This window comes from Podarcis cretensis (genome assembly GCF_951804945.1).
Source record: "Podarcis cretensis genome assembly, chromosome: 2".
Taxonomy (NCBI): domain Eukaryota; kingdom Metazoa; phylum Chordata; class Lepidosauria; order Squamata; family Lacertidae; genus Podarcis; species Podarcis cretensis.
Genome location: NC_137171.1, coordinates 4,559,961 through 4,579,014, shown reverse-complemented (window position 1 = coordinate 4,579,014; position 19,054 = coordinate 4,559,961). Strand labels below are relative to the sequence as shown.

Sequence of the window (19,054 nt, the reverse complement as noted above, 5' to 3'; positions counted from 1 at the left end):
GCAAAGTGAAATCTGATGCGAAATTGAAGTCCCCCCCCCCCCAGGCAAAACTCCCAAAGGATTTGGAGGAAAGCCAAAAGAAAAACCTGGGAGGGTTTTTGAGGAGGGTTCAGGTGGAGCAAGATGTTAATGAGAGACGCTGAGCTGCCATCACTCCCTGTTTCTCGCCTCATCCTGGCAACATGCAGTAGAAGAGGGCACATTATGGGACACCAGGGTTCAGTGCTCTCTAGGTTACCCCTCCCCACACTGGCCATTAGGTGAGGTGGGGATGGAAGAACGAGCAAAGGCAGCCATGGGTGTCCAAAGGGGTGGGGGAGTAGTGTAACATCTAGTTCTGCTCCCAGGTTGCAGAATTTAAAGGGTGGAATTCAAAGTAGCACTAAGGAGATGGCTCTGTCAATGCCAGCATTTTTGCTTGTCTGATGGAATGATCCTCCCCCAGTGCAGTGCTCTGGCGGGTTGTCTCCTGATTCCCCCACCACTTGAGTTTTTTTTGGGGGGTATGCTAGCATGCTGGGAGAAGAGGAGGGGGAAAGCCCCATTGTGCTATCGGGACTAATTGCGTTGGCTCCCAGTAGTGCATCTCTTTAGTTGAATCTAACCCAAAGTGAATCCAGGGATACCTTCTCAGATGAAATAGCAGTTTACCTCTGGTTTTCAACAGCATCATAGAAGAAAAGGATTGAACCCCCCTCCACCCACAATTTAGGATCACAGCCTGCACACCTGCAATTTCTAGGAACACACACACACAGACACAAATGCAAGGTCACATTTAGGGTGCAATTCTAAACCGATATACAGTCAAACCTCAGGATAAATACGTTTCAGGATAAGTATTTTCAGGTTGTGCTCCGCAGCGAGCCAGAAGTAACGGAGCGTGTTACTTCTGGGTTTTGCTGCTCGCACATGCACAGACGGTCAAAATGATGTCACGCGCATGCGTGGAAGCGGTGAAACGCAACCCACACACGCAGACATGCAGTCGTGTCTTACGTTCTGTTCAGGATACGTATCTGAGAGTTTTTGTTGTTGTTGTTTAGTCGTTTCCAAGGTGACTTGGAAACTACTACTAATCCAGAATGTGGCAGCTAAACTGGTGATTTGAAGCAGCCACCGACACCATATAACACCAGACCTGTAAGAACTGCATTGGCTCCCAGTACATTTCTGAGCACAATTCAAAGTGTTGGTTGTTGTTTAGTCATTTAGTCGTGTCCGACTCTTCATGACCCCATGGACCAGAACACGCCAGGCCCTCCTGTCTTCCACTGCCTCCCGCAGTTTGGTCAAATTAATGTTGGTAGCTTCGAGAACGCTGTCCAACCATCTCGTCCTCTGTCGTCCCCTTCTCCTTGTGCCCACCATCTTTCCCAACATCAGGGTCTTTTCCAGGGAGTCTTCTCTTCTCATGAGAGCTGGACCATAAAGAAGGCTGATTGCTGAAGAAGTGATGCTTTTGATTATGGTGCTGGAGGAGACTCTTGAGAGTCCCATGGACTGCAAGAAGATCAAACCTATTCATTCTTAAAGAAATCAGCCCTGACTGCTCACTGGAAGGACAGATCGTGAAGCAGAGGCTCCAATACTTTGGCCACCTCATGAGAAGAGAAGACTCCCTGGAAAAGACCCTGACTAAGTCCTAAGTTAGGGCTCAGCTGTGCAGTATATAAGTGCTCACAAAACTTTCTGAGACACTACAATACTTTTTGCACTTTTTCTTTATGAACTGTCACACACGTGTGTACGTTTATGCATGTCTCTTGGCCTTGCAGTGGTGCTCCTCTTTGGGCTGCTGCGTTGAATATTAATCTTGTGCAAATTCCTGAAAATCTCATTGGCATCACCTATGTGCATAAAGGACCCTTAGGGTGGGATTCAACTAATGAGTTCTGCTAGTGGAAGCCCATGCAAGACCTTCTGGTAGCGCAGTGGGGCTTTCACTCCTGTCCTCCCCCCATGCCTTCCCATGTGTGTATCAAGAGAACCCTCAGAATAGTGCATTGGGGGAGGAGAAGGGTGATCAGTCTGAAAAGCTGAAAGGCTTGCGCTGACAGAACCATTAGAAGAGCATGATTTTGAGTTCCTTCCAATGAGAGGAAAAAATGGGGGGGGGGTGTGGAAGAATCCTGGGGACTTACAGCATCTGCTCCCCGTCCCCTGTTCTTGTTTTAGCACCAGATGCAACAGAGACCTGCCCTCTGACCAACATTATTATAAATCCTACCACAATAATGGTAACAAATTATCTTGGTTTTTTTTTAACTAAGCGGATAATGATTTGGGGAGCTCAATGAAGGGTTCTCCAAATGTTTGCTGAGCAAATAAGTTTGTGAAATCTGGCAAGGAAGGAGCAACAGGGAGCCAGGTGGGGAAACCAACACACTTTCTCTAGCTTTGCGCAAGCATAGCCTGGTTGGTTTCCCAGACAGCATTGATCTTCATGTGTTGGATGGTATTGATTCCATTCTTGTTCCAGGTGTCCCGAGGGTGCCAGTGCTTGCTTCCAGGCAGACACTGGAAAGCTTGTCCATACATTAGCTTCCCACATCTCACACACACACACCCTCTAGTGCTCAACCGGGTGCATTGAGACCTGTCCTTGCAAAAAGCAGGTACCCTTCCCCTCAGCACAGAATGCATCAGTGGGGGCACTATTTGGGGGGCAGTTCTCCTTCTCCATTGCACCTCTCCAAGTCCACTGTTCCATTTTTTACCTGTTTGCTGGTTCTACAAACTGAATTGCTTTTGCTATCTGGGTTGGCTCCAGGTTTGAAGGGGCTCTCAAAGTGCCATCTGGTGGAACTCTTTTTACATCCAGTCCTTAGCTTATTTGACGGCAGCAGCAGAAAGCAGCTACAAGCTGCTGTTTTTTGAGGTTCCCACAATGCCCCTTGCATAACACAGTCAGCAGACCCCTCCAGGGAGCAAGACCAGGCTTCAGTGCCAGTGGGCAATGGCGTGGCACCGAAACCATAGCAGCTTCCTCTGGGTGCCAGACACTGACACTGGACTGGATGGTTGCTGTGGGTCTAGCCCTCTCCATGAAATCTCTCCCCTCCTCTGAAATTTGGAATGGTATCCCTCAGGTCAGTAGGATGGCCAGATGCAAAAAAGAGGGCAGGGTTCCTGAACCTTTAAATTGTTGTGCTGAAGAGGGAAGTTTGCCAGGTGTACCTTGCACGACAAGCTTCCTCTGGTGAGCTCTCCTCTTTTACACAACTCCTAAACATTCAAAAGCCCTGTCCTCCCTAGTTAAGAACCAAAAGCACAGCATGATCAATAAGTGTTTGTGAAGTTCTCCTAGGGTCAGTAGGAAAATAATAATTGGGTGGTGATGGTTACCGGAGAATGGCTCTTTCCAAAAAGTAGCTACTTTCTGTGTGTCTGCATATACACTATAAATCTTTAAAGCAAATTCAAAGCACATTCCTCCACTCAAAGAATTCTGGGCACAGGTTAAAGGTTGCTGGGAATTGTGAGGGGTAAACTACAGTGCCCAGAATTCTTTGAGAGAAAGAATGTTCTTCAGATACACTTTAAACGTATAGTGTGTACACAGCCTGTTTGCAGCAGTGACTGCTCAATTTCCCAAGGAACGGTGCCATTTGCTCAAATCCAAGTTGGAGTCAAATGTGTTTAAAGCACATCCCACCTGACAAAAAAATAATGAAAGCTGCGAGAGGCAAGCTACAGTCCCTGGGCTTTTTGAGGGGAAGCCATGTGCATTAGAACTTCTTCAAAGGTTTGGTGCGTACACAGCCTCCTCCTGCCACTTCCTCACTGGTGCATCTTTCGAGGGGGAAAATCGAATCAAAGGCAACATGGCCTTCTTTTGCCATAGTGTCAAGGATTGGGCATCTGCTGAGGAATGACACCTCTGCACAGGTGCCTACAACAAGGATCCCCTGCAATGAGGAGATAGACTAAGGGCTCACCCACACTTCCTTTTGTCTCAAATTTTGTTCCTTTTAGTCCGTGACTTCTAGGCATGGGCCTGACAGGTTTTCCTTTGCCCAGAAAAATCTGCTGTTTATTGCTGAATCAGAACAAGTGTCAATCCACAGAAAACCTGATTGACGTTTGCTCTGATTCAGCAGTAAACCACGGGTTATCCTGGGGAAAATGGCAGGATAAAAGAAAAACCTGTTGGATCCATGCTTAGAAGTCTTGGACCAAATGGAAGTGTGGATGAGCCCTGAGGGAGGGTCCATGGAGGGTGTCTTGCCCAAAGGCTCTCCAGAACCTGGAGCTGAGAGGCACAAAAGTCTTTCCTCCCCAGCTCCTGTCCACTTCTGAGGAAGGAGAACAGGTTGCCTTGGATGCAACCATAAGCCATCCTCCTGTGCTTCTCTTTGTGTGTGAACGGGAAATGTGCTACAGCGAAACAGGAGCTTAGGTGAGAAGGGGAAGAAGGAACAGCCATTTCAAAAGAGTTCACCCTCTTTCTCCTGGTATGAACCATAAAAGTGCATGGGCAGGTCAACCTCTCAGATTCCCTCCAACCTCATTTGCCTTGACTTTAGTGTACCTTTACAGGTCTTTGGGTAAGGAGTGCATAATTTCAGGGCTCTTGAGCAGATGGCTGGCACATTTAACTAGCAGTGGCACTGAAACTCAGAAGGCTCATGATGAGAAGGAACTGGTCCCACAGCATTACGTGACAGTGATGTGGACCAGCGTCACTGGCAAGACTGAAGCTGGAACTTGACCCTGGAGAGTTGCACTGTACACAAACATGGATCTTGTCCCATAGCAACACCCAGTGCAGCTAGTCCAATAAGATAAGGAATGAAATCTGTGTCCTGAACCTTGATGTGTTGCCATCTCCCTTGCTGCACAGCTGATCACCTTGGGCCCCTTGCTGACGAGAGCTTGGAGTCTCTTCCTGTTTGATGCAGGAATTGCCTAATCAGTCATGCTGGATATGTACTTTTGCCAGCAACACGAGACTATTGCTGGATTTGATCCCTCCTGGGAAGCCTTGTTCTTGATTTGTCACTGGAGCCAATACCTACTGACTGCCCACCAGGACTCTTGTGGGATGTCAGGGAGGGGCAGTAGCACAAAGGCAGAGCACATATTGATTGCTCTGGGAGCAGAAGACCCTAAATTCAGGTTGCAATTTGTATACATGTTTATCTGCAAGTATGTCACATTGAATGGATTGGGTCTTACTTTCCAGTAAACATGCTTGGAATTTCAGTCTCAGTCTGACATCTCCAGTTAAAAGGACTTCAAGAAACAGGATTGGCGAAGCCTTATCTCTGCCTGAAACTTTGGAACAATCCAACTTCCAGCTCCAACTTCCAGCAGCCCAAGCCAGCATGCATGGGCAATGTTCAGGGATGGGGGGAATTGTAGTCTGGCTACAAAAGGAGGGCCACAGGTTCCTCATGATCCTAGAGAGACTTCATGATGGTCCAGTGATATATAGATTAACTACTGATGTGTATTTTATTAATAATTAATAATACATATATGAAAACCATAACTCATGGAAATCCAGGAGATTTATTGTTTTGTTTTTCATTTGTAGGAGAGGTATTGATGATATATATCTGATGTTATATTAGCAGTTATGTTCACTTCAGTTATGGACAGGGAACTTATGGTCTTTTAGATGCTGCTCGACTACAACTCCCATCCTCCCTGACCATTGGCCATGACCCATGACCCTTGGCCATGTCAGCTGAGGCTGATGGGAGTCTGATAACATTAAGAGGGCCTTGTGCTCCCCATGCTAGATGCCACCCCCACCCAAATTTATTTGATTTTCAATTATATGAAGAGTACAAGAAAAATAAAATAAAGAATTATAAAACAGAAGCAACCAAAACAGGAAAAGTTAAAAGTCACAGTATCATTTTGCAGAAGCAATTATTTTATAAAGTACAACAACTTATGTACAAACTTGCCCAATAAACAGAGAAGGAGAATACAATGCTACCTCCAGCATGTTTGTTTATCTGGCTAGTTTTATTTGCGAAATAGGCAGTGCAATCCTATCCATGCAGTTGTAAGCGCAACTGCATTCAGTGGGACTTATTCCAGGATTAACAGTGGGGTTGGGAATAAATGGTTCACCAGATATTCTTGAATTCTAATTCCCATCAACCCCAATTAGAATGGTTAGGGATAATGGGAACAGTAGTTTCTTCCCTTCTTTACAGCTAACAACTAATACCATTCTCAACATTTTGTAGGGGGGCAGGGCCGGCTCCGGGGGGACTTGGGCTTGGCTCTCTCTGCCCCTTGGTCCCCCATAGTGGCACTGGCACTTCTTCCCTCGTCCCCGCTCCTCTCCAGAGCCCACCGTGACCTGGGTGGCCCTGGTGCCCCAGGAGGGCGGCTGTCTCGGAGGAAGGGCAGATCAAGCTGCAAGGTGACATTCACGACAGCAGGCCATGTTCACTGAAAAGCTGTTTCTCAGAGCATGCTGCAGTTGGGCCATTGTCCTCCTTCAGAAGCCCCAAAGAAAGAGACACGCTCACTGGGAAATGGTGAGGTTGGTTCCAGGGTCGGCTTTAGCAGATGCGGCGCCAGGGTGCAAATATCCACTCAGTGCCCCCAAATGACCATGGATAGTGGGGGGCGCAGCAAAGCTGTGCACTGCCAGCCATGGGGGGGGGGTCGCAACTCTCCCCCATGCCGCTGCAGGAGAGCAATCCCCTCAGAGGCTTGGGAGGGAAGCTGCGTGCCCACCAGCCATATGGTTGACGGGGCACAGCTGATGGGTGTGCAGGGAAAGGGCAGGCTGCTGGCAAAGCTGTGCAGCTCCCCCGCTTGCTGGGGAGTCCCTGAGAGGCCGGCGCCCTGGTGCAACACACCACTAAGCCCTATGGGAAACACAGCTCTGGCTGGTTCTGTGGTTGAGCTTTGCCCAGCATTGGTAGAGAGTGAGGGAAAACTCCTGTGTTCAGTTTCTGTGGTTCATGGTTGTGCTTGCGTCCCCCGACATTTGAGGAACCAAGCGACAGAAGGAGAGTGACACTGAGAAGGACACTGAGATCTAGCACTGAGGGCCTTCTGGCGGTTCCCTCATTGCGAGAAGTGAAGTTACAGGGAACCAGGCAGAGGACCTTCTCGGTAGTGGAGCCCACCCTGTGGAACACCGTCCCTTCAGATGTGAAGGAAATAAGCAGCTATCCTATCTTTAAAAGACATCTGAAGGCAGCCCTGTTCAGGGAAGTTTTTAATATTTTATGCTGTACAGTGGTGCCTCTTCGTCTAGCGGTTTTTTCGTCTTGCGAAGCAAGCCCATTGACGGCTTAGCGGATTAGCGCTATTAGCAGTTTAGTGGCTTTTAGCGGCTTATCAGCTTATCGGATAAGCGGCTTAGAAAAAGGGGGGGAAGGGGGAAAAACCCGCAGGAACTCGCAAGACATTTTCGTCTTGCGAAGCAAGCCCATAGGAAATTCGTTTTGCGAAGCACCTCCAAAACGGAAAACTCTTTCGTCTAGCGAGTTTTCCGTCTTGCGAGGCATTCGTCTTGCGGGGCACCACTGTACTGTTTTTAACACTTGATTGGGAGCCGCCCAGAGTGGCTGGAGAAACTCAGCCAGATGGGCGGGGTATAAATAATAAATTATTATTATTATTATTATTAGAGTAGTGCTGGAAAACGGCAGCATGAGGGCAGATCTGCCAAAAGATGGCCTCAAGCCTGCATAGCAACCAGCAATGGGGAAAGTTAGTCACCAACACAAATGACAATCAAACCACACACAAGTTACCAGCCTGCAAAAAGTCTTACTAGCCTGTCAGGGGCTGGCAGTGGAAAGGTGGAGAGCAGTGTTTCTATGCTGGTTGGAAAAGAGGGAGCATCCTTCCTCTTGCAGCCCACTTGAGAAGGGGCAGGTACTCCACCCCTTCTCCATCAGTCCGCTTCCTGTATGTCAGTCAGACTGCCTACCACTGAGGTACAGCCCTTCCGCAAGTTCCAAGGAGTTCCATGGCTCCTCACCCCGAACCTTTACTACGAAGGAGAACATGAGAGGAAATTGGTTTACCTAAATCATCATCCCTACTGCCATTCTTTGGCTCTGCCTAATTGTTTCTGTTGGAAGAGATAGCAGGGATGTCTCTCATCCTAGCAGGGATGACTTTGTTTTTTTGTTTTTATTTTATTTTATTGATTTAAAATACTATCATACAAATACATTACAACAGAATTTCACACAAAAATGAAAAAGGAATAACAAGAATAAAAATAAAAAACAAAGAAGAATTAACATTAAAATAAAAGAATATCGACTGTATTATCATATCTTGACCAATAAAGTTTTGTTCTTCTAGAGCAAAACTTTATTGGTCAAGATATGATAGTACTTTTTCTAATATCTTAATTTTATCGCACAGTTTATTTTATAGCTTTTTCTGCATATTTTTCTAATATATTTTTCCAATTATTTATTAGACACAAGTATCATTCAATTCTGCCAGGATAATTTCATTTTTACAGTGTGATCTTATATACATACTCCTTGAATAATATCCATTCTCTCTATACTTTTTGATTTAGGGCTCCCCTAACTTTTCCAGTCAGCTTTGCTAAATGAAGATACTCTACCATGAGTGTTTGCCAGTCTATTATTGTTGGTATTGTTTCACATTTCCAACTTCTGGCTATGAGTATTCTTGCGGCCGTAATTGAGCACATAAACAGTGATCTTGTGTTTTGCTTTATTTCTGTTGGTAATATTCCTAGAAGGAAAATCTCCGGTCTTTTCTTTATGTTAAATTTAAATAGTTTTTTTTAATTCTTCATATATGTTATTCCAAAACTCGCTTATCACCATACAAGTCCACCACATATGGTAATAAGATCCTATCTCCTTTTTGCAATGCCAACATATTGGTGAGCTTCCTTTATACATTTTGGTGAGTTTAGCTGGGGTATGATGCCATCGGTAGAGCATCTTCATGGTATTTTCCCTCAAATTATAACATGATGTAAATTTGATATCTTGCTGCTGTAACCTTTCCCACTGTTCCATATTGATGTTATAACCAAAGTCCTGTGCCCATAGCAGGGATGACTATGACTAGGTGACCTGTTTGTCTTCTCGGTCTGCTGCACAGATGATGGAGAACTTCAAAGCCCCTGCTCTCCCTCCAGGTCTTCAACTATCATATCATCTGAATGGCAAAGAAGAGAAGGCAAGCAAGTAGAACTGATTTCTAGGGAGTTTCCTATTAACTCTGAACATATCCTTGGAAACAGACATTGCCTTCATGTTTTCCTTGGCATTTCTTCCTCCTGCCATCTTCTTCCAGACCAGGATAGCAGGAGGTCCGCAGAGCCTACAGGGAAACAAAGAGACACATGGGATATTTTTATTTTTCTGAACCTCGAAATAGGCCTCAGTTACAGAGAGACCTTTCCTAAGAAACTTTAAGGACTAAGATTACTCTGGAAGCAATATCTATATGCTGAAGGGTCTTACCTTTTGTGTCCTCTCAAAGAGGGGTCCAGAGGGGGAGGGGGAGGCGGTGGGCGAGGGGGAGGTCTCTGGGAGAGGAAAATTTTTATTCTTTTTTCCCAAGTGGGAAAGGACTTCTCAGTCTAGAAAGCCTAGAAAAGAAAGAGAAATGGGACTCACAGCACTCTCTAATACCTCTATGCTCAAGATGAATTCTCTATCATCACAGAATTCAGATGCTGAGAGAAATCCTACCTACATGTCTTCTCCTTTCTCTCTCTCTCGGAATGATCCAAGTATAGGAGATCCCCAGGCCTTCTAGAGCTCTGGCGACCAATGAGCTAGCAGAGGGAGATGTCACAATGAACCTCGCGACCCAGCAACCCTGGGCCCTGAGAAAACTAGCAACCACAAACCCTGCTCCTCTTAAGTGACATGACTAAGTTTTCTCATGTCTTTTTCCCCATGTTCTCCAGGAGAGGTGAGACCTTATTCCTTCTCCCCAAGCGGGACAAAACTTTTCTCAACCTCGAAGCCTAGGAAAGAAAGAGGAAAAATGTGAGAAATGGGGCCCACAGTTAGTACTCTCCTGATCTGCGTTCCTAAACTGGTTTTGGCATTCACGCATCTAAGCTCAAGAGGAATTCACTATCATCACAGAATGCAGATGCTGACCTGGAAAAAACTGTCTACAGACAAACGTCAGCTCCCTTGGCCAGTAAATCGAGATGAGCGCTGCAACCCCCGAGTCGTCCACGACTGGACCTAACTGCCAGGGGTCCTTTACTTTTAGGCCTTTTAGCACTCTGGTGACCAATGAGCCAGCAGAGGGAAGGTGTCACAATGAACCACACAACCCAACAACCCTGGGCCCTGAGAAAACCAGCAGCCACAAGCACTGCTCCTCTTAAGTGACACCGCTAACTTTTCTCCATGTTCCACTTTTTATAAAATGTGAAATGTGCCTATTCCTTTGGATTCCAGCTGCAGTTGTTTCTGCATCTACTGAGCACTAGCTATCTCCTATATCTGTCTCATGCCCTCCAACATTTCTCCCATGAAAATAGGAATGTCCTATTCTATTATTATGATGATGATTCTGACTGGGCTGCCCCAGCCATTCTGGGCAGTTTCCAACTTATACAAAAACATCATTAAACATTACCAAAAAACCCCTTCCATTCAGATGTCTTCTAAAGGTTGTATAGTTACTTATTTCCTTGGCTTGGGGATCACATAACTCTATATGCTCCAACATTTCTCCAACGAAAATAGGAATATCCTAAGGAAAAGTGGGTTATTCCGGGGTCAAATCAGAAACTGGGATGGCTTCTGTAAATCTGGGACTGTCCCTTGGAAATAGGGACACTTGGTGGGTCAGCTGAGATGCCCAGATGAGAGACCACCAGGGAACCCATGATATGGTGCTTAGAATTATACAGACAAAAAGAACTATGTAAATAAATACCTATACAGAACATGGTTTTGCAGGCCGCTTTTAAAGTGTGGGCAAAATATGTGCAGCGTTTGGCTCCTGCACTGCCCAATTTGACTCTCTTTGTGGGCCAGCCATTATTTCCAGAACCATTTCAATACAAGCAACATTGCCGGGGGTGTGTGTGTGAGAGAGAGAGAGAAAGGAAGGGATTCCACAGAATTCAAGACTTGTTCAGGAGGTGTAAACTGCTGGCAATGCAACTGCTGGAAGCTTAGCTGGAGGAGCTGGGACTTAAGACTTATCCACACTTCTGCTTGTATTGTGCTTAGAAAGCATGGGGCTGAGCGGTTTTCCCCTTGGCCTGCTCCTTTTCCAGGTAAAACCCACACTTGAACAAATGGGAGTCCAAGGAAAACCCAGATGGCTGTTTGCTCTGAGTGTTAAAGAGCAGTTTCCCCCAAGGGAAAGCAGCGGGACAAGAGGAAATGTGGATAAGCCCTCAATTGGCTTCAAAGTTGCAGGTGTCATCATATGCATTACTGTGAGGTTGCACTCAGGGAGCACCATGATCTCTTACTCTGTTCAGTACCAGATGAGTGAAGGGCCTAGCAGCAGATATATACAACATAATTCTGGGCTATTAATTTAGAGATGGAGGTGGGCATAAGCAATTCTGGGAAGTGAGGCTGTCACTGAAGGGGAATGGATGACAATGTGGTGTGCACCTCCTTCCAGAACTATCTCTGCTAGGATCAAAGAGTCAATGTTGAACATTATTCATATGTAGCACTGGAGCCTAGTGAAACTTACAGGTAGTTATATTAATCATTCTGTGTAATCTCTATGCTGGAGGGGGTGTCAAGCCACTCTGGTGGGAGTGTCCAAGGTTAGGGTAAGCTGTCTTTAAAATTATCTCTGAAGTGTTGCACCGTGGAGTCAGGGCTAGTCCTGTTTTCCCTCTTTAGCGGGTGCAATAATGATATCCCATATGATCTCCGAACATGTGGCCATGTGTATGGAAGTAGCACTTAACTGGGAAAGAACAGAAGACTGCGCTCTTGGTAGATGGTATGACAATATGGGGTATCTGGCTCTGACAAACTTACACAGCACAGTAGGGTGGCTTGAGATGAAACCACAAGAGGTGTTATTCATTCTCATCTGGAAGAACTTGGATTTCCTGTGGCTCACAATTCTCCTTGCAGATCTGAAGGGATGTACACACTGGGCTTTTATCAGACTAAATTAGATTTGTGTTTTCCTGCATTACTGCCCATGACTTTTCTTGTGATGATCCTTTTGTGTGTTCTAACTAAGCTCAGTTTTGTATCTTGTAGCTGACAACCCTTGTTTGTTTATATTTGTTATGTGTTCTTCTGAATAAATATAACAGTACAGACGACATTTTATTGCTGAAGATACCAGAGGTGGGCGGGGAGGGGGGGGCAATACGATTTTTGTAGAGCCCTCAGTGATGTAGGCATTCTTGTTTCTAAGGGTGCTGACAAGAATACTTTGGACAGAGTCTGGTTAACTAGGAACCCAGTGTGAGATGTATCTGAAGAAGTATCTGAAGAATCTGTGTATCTGAAGAATCTGTGTATCTGTGTATCTGAAGAAGTGTGCATGCACACGAAAGCTCATACCAAGAACTAACTTAGTTGGTTTTTAAGGTGCTACTGGAAGGAATTTTTTTATTTTGTTTTGACCAGTGTGAGATGACTCACTGAATTTCCATAGGACATTTAGGTTCAACATACACTCAGTACCCGCCAACCATATAGCATTCACCGAGGGGTTTTTTCGGAAGTCCCTTATTGCTCCAGAAGAAAGTCCAGGACTCTTCTCATCATAAGGTACCCACACTTAGCAAGTCTTATGTTTGCCCTTTTGTTTGTTAGGACCCTATTTGAGGTGGGGTGGGGGAAAGACCAATCCTTTTAAAAATGATTAATATGAGTGATGCTTTCTTATTGTTCAATGCCTCCTTTCACTTTTGGTATGGCTGGGCCACTAATAATAAATATCATCTTGGTCCTTTGGATGGTCAGGTCACACATAGGCAAGGTGGAGGCTGTGAACTTGCTTTGCTCACCCTGAGTGTGAGATATGGGCCAAAAGACAGGAGGGAGGGCTTTCTCCCATGTGTACCTCACCATGCCCCTAAATGCTCCTATCCTTCACAAGCAGAATCTCAAGGGGTATGCAGCAGCATCTGCTCAGTGGTGGCACCTGCTATTTTGAGCTCCATTCTTAGGGAACTTGGATTGGCCTCATACTTAGACATAGTTCAGTGCCACCAGGTTCTTTTTGCCCAGGCATTTTTTTCAGTCTTGGATGGATATAACTGCATTATTGCTCTGAGTAGTTTTCATTCCATTGACTTAACTACTGTGTAATTTGTCCTTTGAATGAGTTTGGTGTGGGGTTTTTCATACTGTTTGGTGGTTTTAGAAAAGTTTGGGCTCGAGCTATGGAAGGGCTATATATACACATATATAAATAGAGCCATTTTAAATTTGGCCACACACAGAGAGAGAGAAATAAATGCTATATTTTTGGAGCTTGGTGCTTCAGGGCTGACTCTCTTTTGGATTTGATGCTGCTTTAGCACTAACCACTCCCTATGAAACAACAATCCTTTCATGCACCTCCCTTCATTGCAGAGCTGATTTCTGCTGGAAACTGTTGAGGGGCTTTACTATCAGTATGTTGTTCCGCTGTTTCCACCACCGATCAGCTGAGCAATTGGGAGGGGGCCTGTGACTCACATGGGAGGTCTGCCTGCAGGTTAAGGGTAACTCAAATGTGGCCAATGAGTTTGCTGCAGCTTCATTTGTGTATTTGTAAACAAACTGATATTTCAAAAATGATGTTAGTCTTTGCCCTCCCAAGGAGAATGATAATGCAAAATGACCTGGAACACCCTACTTTTTGGTGTTTGGAAAGTGTGAAATAATGCAATACAAATTAGCATTAGCAATGAAAGGTGCGTAATGTGTTGATATTGGCAGTGTATTGAAGGTCAAAACTTGTGTACTGGTGATGTGCCACGTTTTGGACTATGGCACTGTTTGGCACACTTTTTTATGCTTGAAGCTTGGAAGATCAACCTGCTTTGAAGCAGTTTTGATGGATATGCAACATGGTGCCTAGCAGGAAGCACATGCCTAAATAAATGTGGTCTAATACCTAAAAGCCCAATCTTCCTTGCACGTGCTGCAGTGTGACCAATAGGTGGGTGGAGATAGTTTCAGGGACTATGTGAATTGTCTGGGTGACACCCTTGACAAAGGAACCCTGGCTTGGTGTAGATTCCATGTAGACTCATCTCTTAACCATTGGGAGTGCCCGTCCAAGTCCCTTCTCCCACCTCAACCCCATCGTTCCTTTTCCTTCCAGCACTCACCATTGATAATGGCTGACTGACAGCACTTGGGTCGCTTAACTATAATCTCTCTTTTATCACTTGTGGCTTGAATTGAGAAAATGGGTGTATGTCTATTTTTACAATTCCACTACATGCATTACTTAGCTTACCAATGCCAGGATGCAATGCTACATTGTTAGGGGCTGCTGTTACACCTTTGCAGAAGTTTAGACTTTTGCAGAACTTTCTGCTTTTCCTTTTACCTCACTCAGGTAACTTCGGATAACGCTTCATGCATCTGACAAAGCAGACTCTTGTTCATAAAAGCTTCTGCCATAATAAATTCTCTGGTGTGGTAACATCTACAGCAGAAGGTGAGGCATTTGGGCATATTCTGAAACAAATTATTTCAACATAAATAAAGATATTTTGAAGAGGCTTTGTGTTGAAAACCCTAAATATGCAGGTGGGGTGGGGAATGACCTAGTGTAACTCCGACCACATTTCCACCATTCTGCACACCTGTTCACCTTGAAATGAAAAGCGCCTTATGTATATCTATCCAGCTAATGGGATATTCTCTCTCTGTGTGTAATGAGGACTTTCTCCCAAGTAATCATGCAGAGGATTTGCCAGCCTAAAGGGCAGCAGAATTAAAAGCATAGGAAGTAGGATGTAAAACCTTGTTTTGAGCAAGTCCAGTTATGAAGTAAGCTGGCTTCCTCCTTCTCACCCCCATTAAGAAGGAATCAGGTAACAACTTGTTAAGTAAGTTGAAAACAAGGTTTACTTACTTCATAAACATGCATTGGTTCACAGCAATGGCTGTGTTGAACCATAGGCGAGTTGTTCCAGGAGCTTTGCTAGCACTAGCTCAGTACTCAAGATAACCTCACAACTGGTGGCAGCTGTAGCGCTAAGCTTTCGTGTAACACACTTGGGAAGCAGGCTAATTGACCTGCTCAAGGAAGGCAGTTACCACCACCCATGGGTGTGTGATACTATGTTACAGGTCTAATTGGAGCAATATCAGCTGCCTGTGGGGAACCTTGGGTGTGGTGGAGATCATGGCTACCTGTGGGCTGCTCTACTGTATAGAAAGCATTTGCTCCAGGGCCTGGTTGCAGACAAGCCATTTCCTTGCTGTGGAGTCTGTCCCACAATGTGCTGGAAGCAGGGGCAAGGAGGGAGCCTTCAGACCTTTTGTTGTGAGTTTGCTTTTCCTTTAAACTACTACACCCTGATCAACCTGGTAGTGTGGATAGTTTTCTTTGGGATCCTGAGTATGCCGAACCCTGGGAGCCCTCCTCTTGCTCTGCAGGACAACAATGGCATTACAGTGGTACCTCGGGTTAAGTACTTAATTCATTCCAGAGGTCCGTTCTTAACCTGAAACTGTTCTTAACCTGAAGCACCACTTTAGCTAATGGGGGCTCACGCTGCTGCCGTGGCACAATTTCTGTTCTCATCCTGAAGCAAAGTTCTTAACCCGAGGTACTATTTCTGGGTTAGCGGAGTCTGTAACCTGAAGCATCTGTAACCTGAGGTACCACTGTAGTAAAAAACCATACAGGGTAGATTTTCTCAAAATCTGTACATAAAATTAATAGATATTAACATCTGCAAAAAGTAATAACTAGCCAACGGTACTATACTGTAGTTCAGCGTTTCCCAACCTTGGGTCGCCAGCGGGTTTTGAACTACAACTCCCATCATCCCTGACTAGCAAGACCAGTGGTAAGGGATGATGGGAACTGTAGTCCAAAAACAGCTGGAGACCCAAGGTTGGGAAACACTGCGGGTGTAGTTAGTACTATATCCTCCTTGCTCTCCAGGGGAGGAAGGAAAATGACGCCACACTGAGCCCTCTCTACCTGCCTGGCAGCGACACAGCTCTGCGGACGTCATGCTTTCTCACGCTCATTGGTTGGGTCTGGCTGCTCCCCCCCCCCCGCAGCTCCGGGCTCCCCTCCCCCTCCAAGGCCAGCCAAGCAGCCGAGGGTCTCGCGCGCGGGGGCGGGGGGGGGGCGCGCGTCGCAGTTGCCAAGGCAACCGTGACCTAGGCGCGTCGGTGGCAGCGGCGTCGGCGTCGTGACGCGCGCAGGGTTACGGCCTCACGTACCGGGGCGAGTGACGCAAGCGGCGGGCGCACGCACATGCACATACACACGCACATGCGCGCGCGCGCGCGGCCAGGGGGAGGGGCCGGCGCTTCTTTCCCTTTTTCTGTTTCTTTTTTTTTCTCCCCCCCCTTTCTTCCTCCCCCCCTTTCTCCTCCTCCTCCTCCTCCTCCTCCTCCTTTTTTAAATATTGTTTTTGGAGAAAGGTGCTGTTGTTCCCCCTCCCCCTCCCTCTTCTTCTTTTGCCCCTCTTTTCTCCCCTCTCCACACCGGCGGCGGCCTTACCTGTCCTCACGAGCCCCCTCGGCCAGGTACCACCACAGCCCCCGCCCCCCCCCCGCCTGCCTTGCTCGCTCGCTCGCTGGCTGGGCCTGCCGGGCCTTGACCCCCGCCTCGGGGCCAAGCTTTGGACGGGCCCGCCGGGGCGGCTGAGGCCATTTCCCTCTTCCCTCCGACCCTCAGCGCCCCCTCCAGCCCCAGCCCCCCCTGCACTTGTTGCTCCGAAGGGCCTCCTCCCGCTGCCTCTCCCCCCCCCACCTCCCCTTTCTCTTTGCCTCCTCTCCCTCCGCTCCGTCTCTCACGTCAGAGGAAGCGGGGAGCACCGCGGGTCCTTGGGCTCCCTTCCCCGCCCCGAGGAGGAGGAGGAGGAGGAGGAGGAAGGCAGGAAGCGACAACAGCAGCACCGCCCGGACCCGGCAGCGAGGGGAGGGGGGCACAGGTTCCCCTCCTCTCTCCCCCTTCTCCCCCCAAGGTAAGCGCGATCTCGTCCAAAGTGGGGCTGGGATTGGAATCCACCCCCCCCCCCATTTGTCTTTCCGCTTTTGGCATTGCGAGTTGTAGTTTCGGGGTTCGGGCGATTTTGGGGGTGGCAAAGGCGGGTGGAGGTGCTGCTGCTTTAGATGTTCCTTGTTTGTTTTGTTTAAAGCCCCTTCCACGGTTAGTGCTTTGCGAAGGGGAAGACTTCGTTGTCCCGGATGTAGGAGATACTGCAGGTTATATTTCCTGCTCCACCTGTGCAACAGGTCCGAATCCGAACAATGAATGGGGTTAAGAGAGTATTTGGAGTCTGTGTGGAAGCAGAGAATGATGGACAGTGGTGTATGCCGTCGGAAACTATTTTCTCCGGTTGGTCTCCCTCTTAACTCGCGCCTCGTGTTCAGAGAACGCAGCTGTCGAGAGAATCTTAGCAGGGACTCTTGTGCCCTCCTTCAGAGTGGCGCTTCAGATCTTCATTTCTCGGTCAAGTGGGGCAGATCAAGCTGTGGCCATGGCAGCTGCAAGAGCTGAGGCATATTCCTTTATCCCAGCCACGCTCTGAGATTCTCACACTGGTAGATTTGGTGGTTTTACAGAGGCTCTTCTTTTTGCACATTTGTAGGCTGGATCACCTTATCTCTTGGTTGCCTGTGGCTCCTAAATATCCAGCAGTGGAGGTGTAAAAAGCATTTTCATCTGCTGCTAATGTCAGGAGATTTGGTAGCAGCATGATGTTGTAAAGTTCTGAGAAATACGGAGAATGCTAATGATACCAGCTGTGTGTTGGGTTCAATAAGTGAGGACAGGGAGATGTTCTCAGTGACAGCCTCTCAATTCTGGAACTCCTCCCACTGTGATTTTGCCAAAATCAAAGTCTGAGCAGCTTTTGGAAACAAGTCTACCTGTAAATGAGTTAAAGCATTGGTTTTCAGCCGGTGTTCTATGGCACCCTGGGGTGACCTGAGGAACATTCAGGGGAGTCCGGGGGGGGGGGGGATCCTTTCATTAACTTGCAGCCCATATCTTTCTGCATTATCTTTCTCTCTGAGGAACATTCAGGGTAGCCAGCAGCTTTAACTTGCAGCCCGTATCTTCCTGAAATAAAACAGCAACAAAAACGTGGCGAAACACTTTTGCAAGACTGTTTATCTTCTTAAAATCTACCCCCCCCCCAAACAAAAATCCTTCCCAGCTTCAGTAACAGTTATACACAGAGGGCTTGAGAAATGCAAGAAAAGTTCCTGGTGTGTGTTTGTGATGATATCCGGAAATGGGTTCATATCACTATCACTCCTTCAAGGGAATAACAGATAGTCCTTTATTTGGTCTTGCCAAGCTGTTGAGTACTCTTCATGCAGTAGGTTCTCCCAGTTAAGTATGCATGATGTGCCCCTTTATTTATTTATTTTGCTTTGCAAGTTTAAGTAGTGGCCCCTGTGGTTTGGGTGTGATGTTCTACAACATGTCTCTTCTGCTACAACTTATTCAGCGTCTTCTTAATTCTTTTGTTCTTGTGAAGTCACTTCAAGGACCATCTTCGTTCTTTAAGGAAGAGGGACTTTTGATCCACAGCAACAGAGGGGACTTGTTGTTGTTAGTGCTGAGGGCCTCATTCTATCAGATATATGATCAGGGGCTGTCAGCAGGTGGACATAATGTCAAAGGTGGACTGGGCACCCCTTTTTGCTTGCTCTTCCTCTCTTTCCCCACCGCTAGCCCCACAAGCTCGGGGGACAGCGGGGAGGCAGAGAGCGCCTTCCGGCTGTTCCCCGACCTGCTTTGGAGGCTGGCGGTGGGAGCTGCCTGCATCCCGAAGCCTGGGGCGTGCTGAGCCATCGGGAAGATATCGGGAAGATATCCGCAAGCCTGGGGAGACCGGCGCGACTTCCCGCCGGGCTCCCTAGGCTTGCGGATAGCAGCCTGTTCTGGGGTCGGGGGAAGC

At 47.0% G+C, this 19,054-nt stretch overlaps 1 protein-coding gene and 1 long non-coding RNA gene across 14 annotated transcripts in view; one reads left to right on the top strand and one right to left on the bottom strand.

Annotated features, from left to right (window-relative positions):
• Positions 1–7,733: 7,733 nt before the first annotated feature.
• Positions 7,734–16,736, bottom strand: LOC307210911. Of its 5 annotated transcripts, none has more exons than XR_013836219.1 (6): positions 16,642–16,736; positions 14,500–14,630; positions 10,130–12,073; positions 9,688–10,014; positions 9,453–9,580; positions 7,734–9,309 (listed from the first exon to the last, which is right to left on the bottom strand). It is a non-coding gene; the product is annotated as an uncharacterized lncRNA (long non-coding RNA). The 5 variants fall into 5 exon arrangements; XR_013836220.1 differs by lacking the exon at positions 16,642–16,736 and adding an exon at positions 16,111–16,175; XR_013836221.1 differs by lacking the exon at positions 16,642–16,736 and adding an exon at positions 15,031–15,621.
• A 164-nt stretch (positions 16,737–16,900) lies between these two features.
• R3HDM2 (R3H domain containing 2) overlaps positions 16,901–19,054 on the top strand; it is a gene marked incomplete at its 3' end in the record, with an annotated part of 134,764 nt that continues 132,610 nt past the window's right edge. For 6 of the 9 annotated variants that reach the window (XM_079967080.1, XM_079967079.1, XM_079967081.1 and 3 more), the window contains exon 1: positions 16,901–17,107. The remainder of the gene's footprint in view (positions 17,108–19,054) is intronic. The other 3 variants (XM_079967083.1, XM_079967082.1, XM_079967076.1) reach the window with 2 other exon arrangements.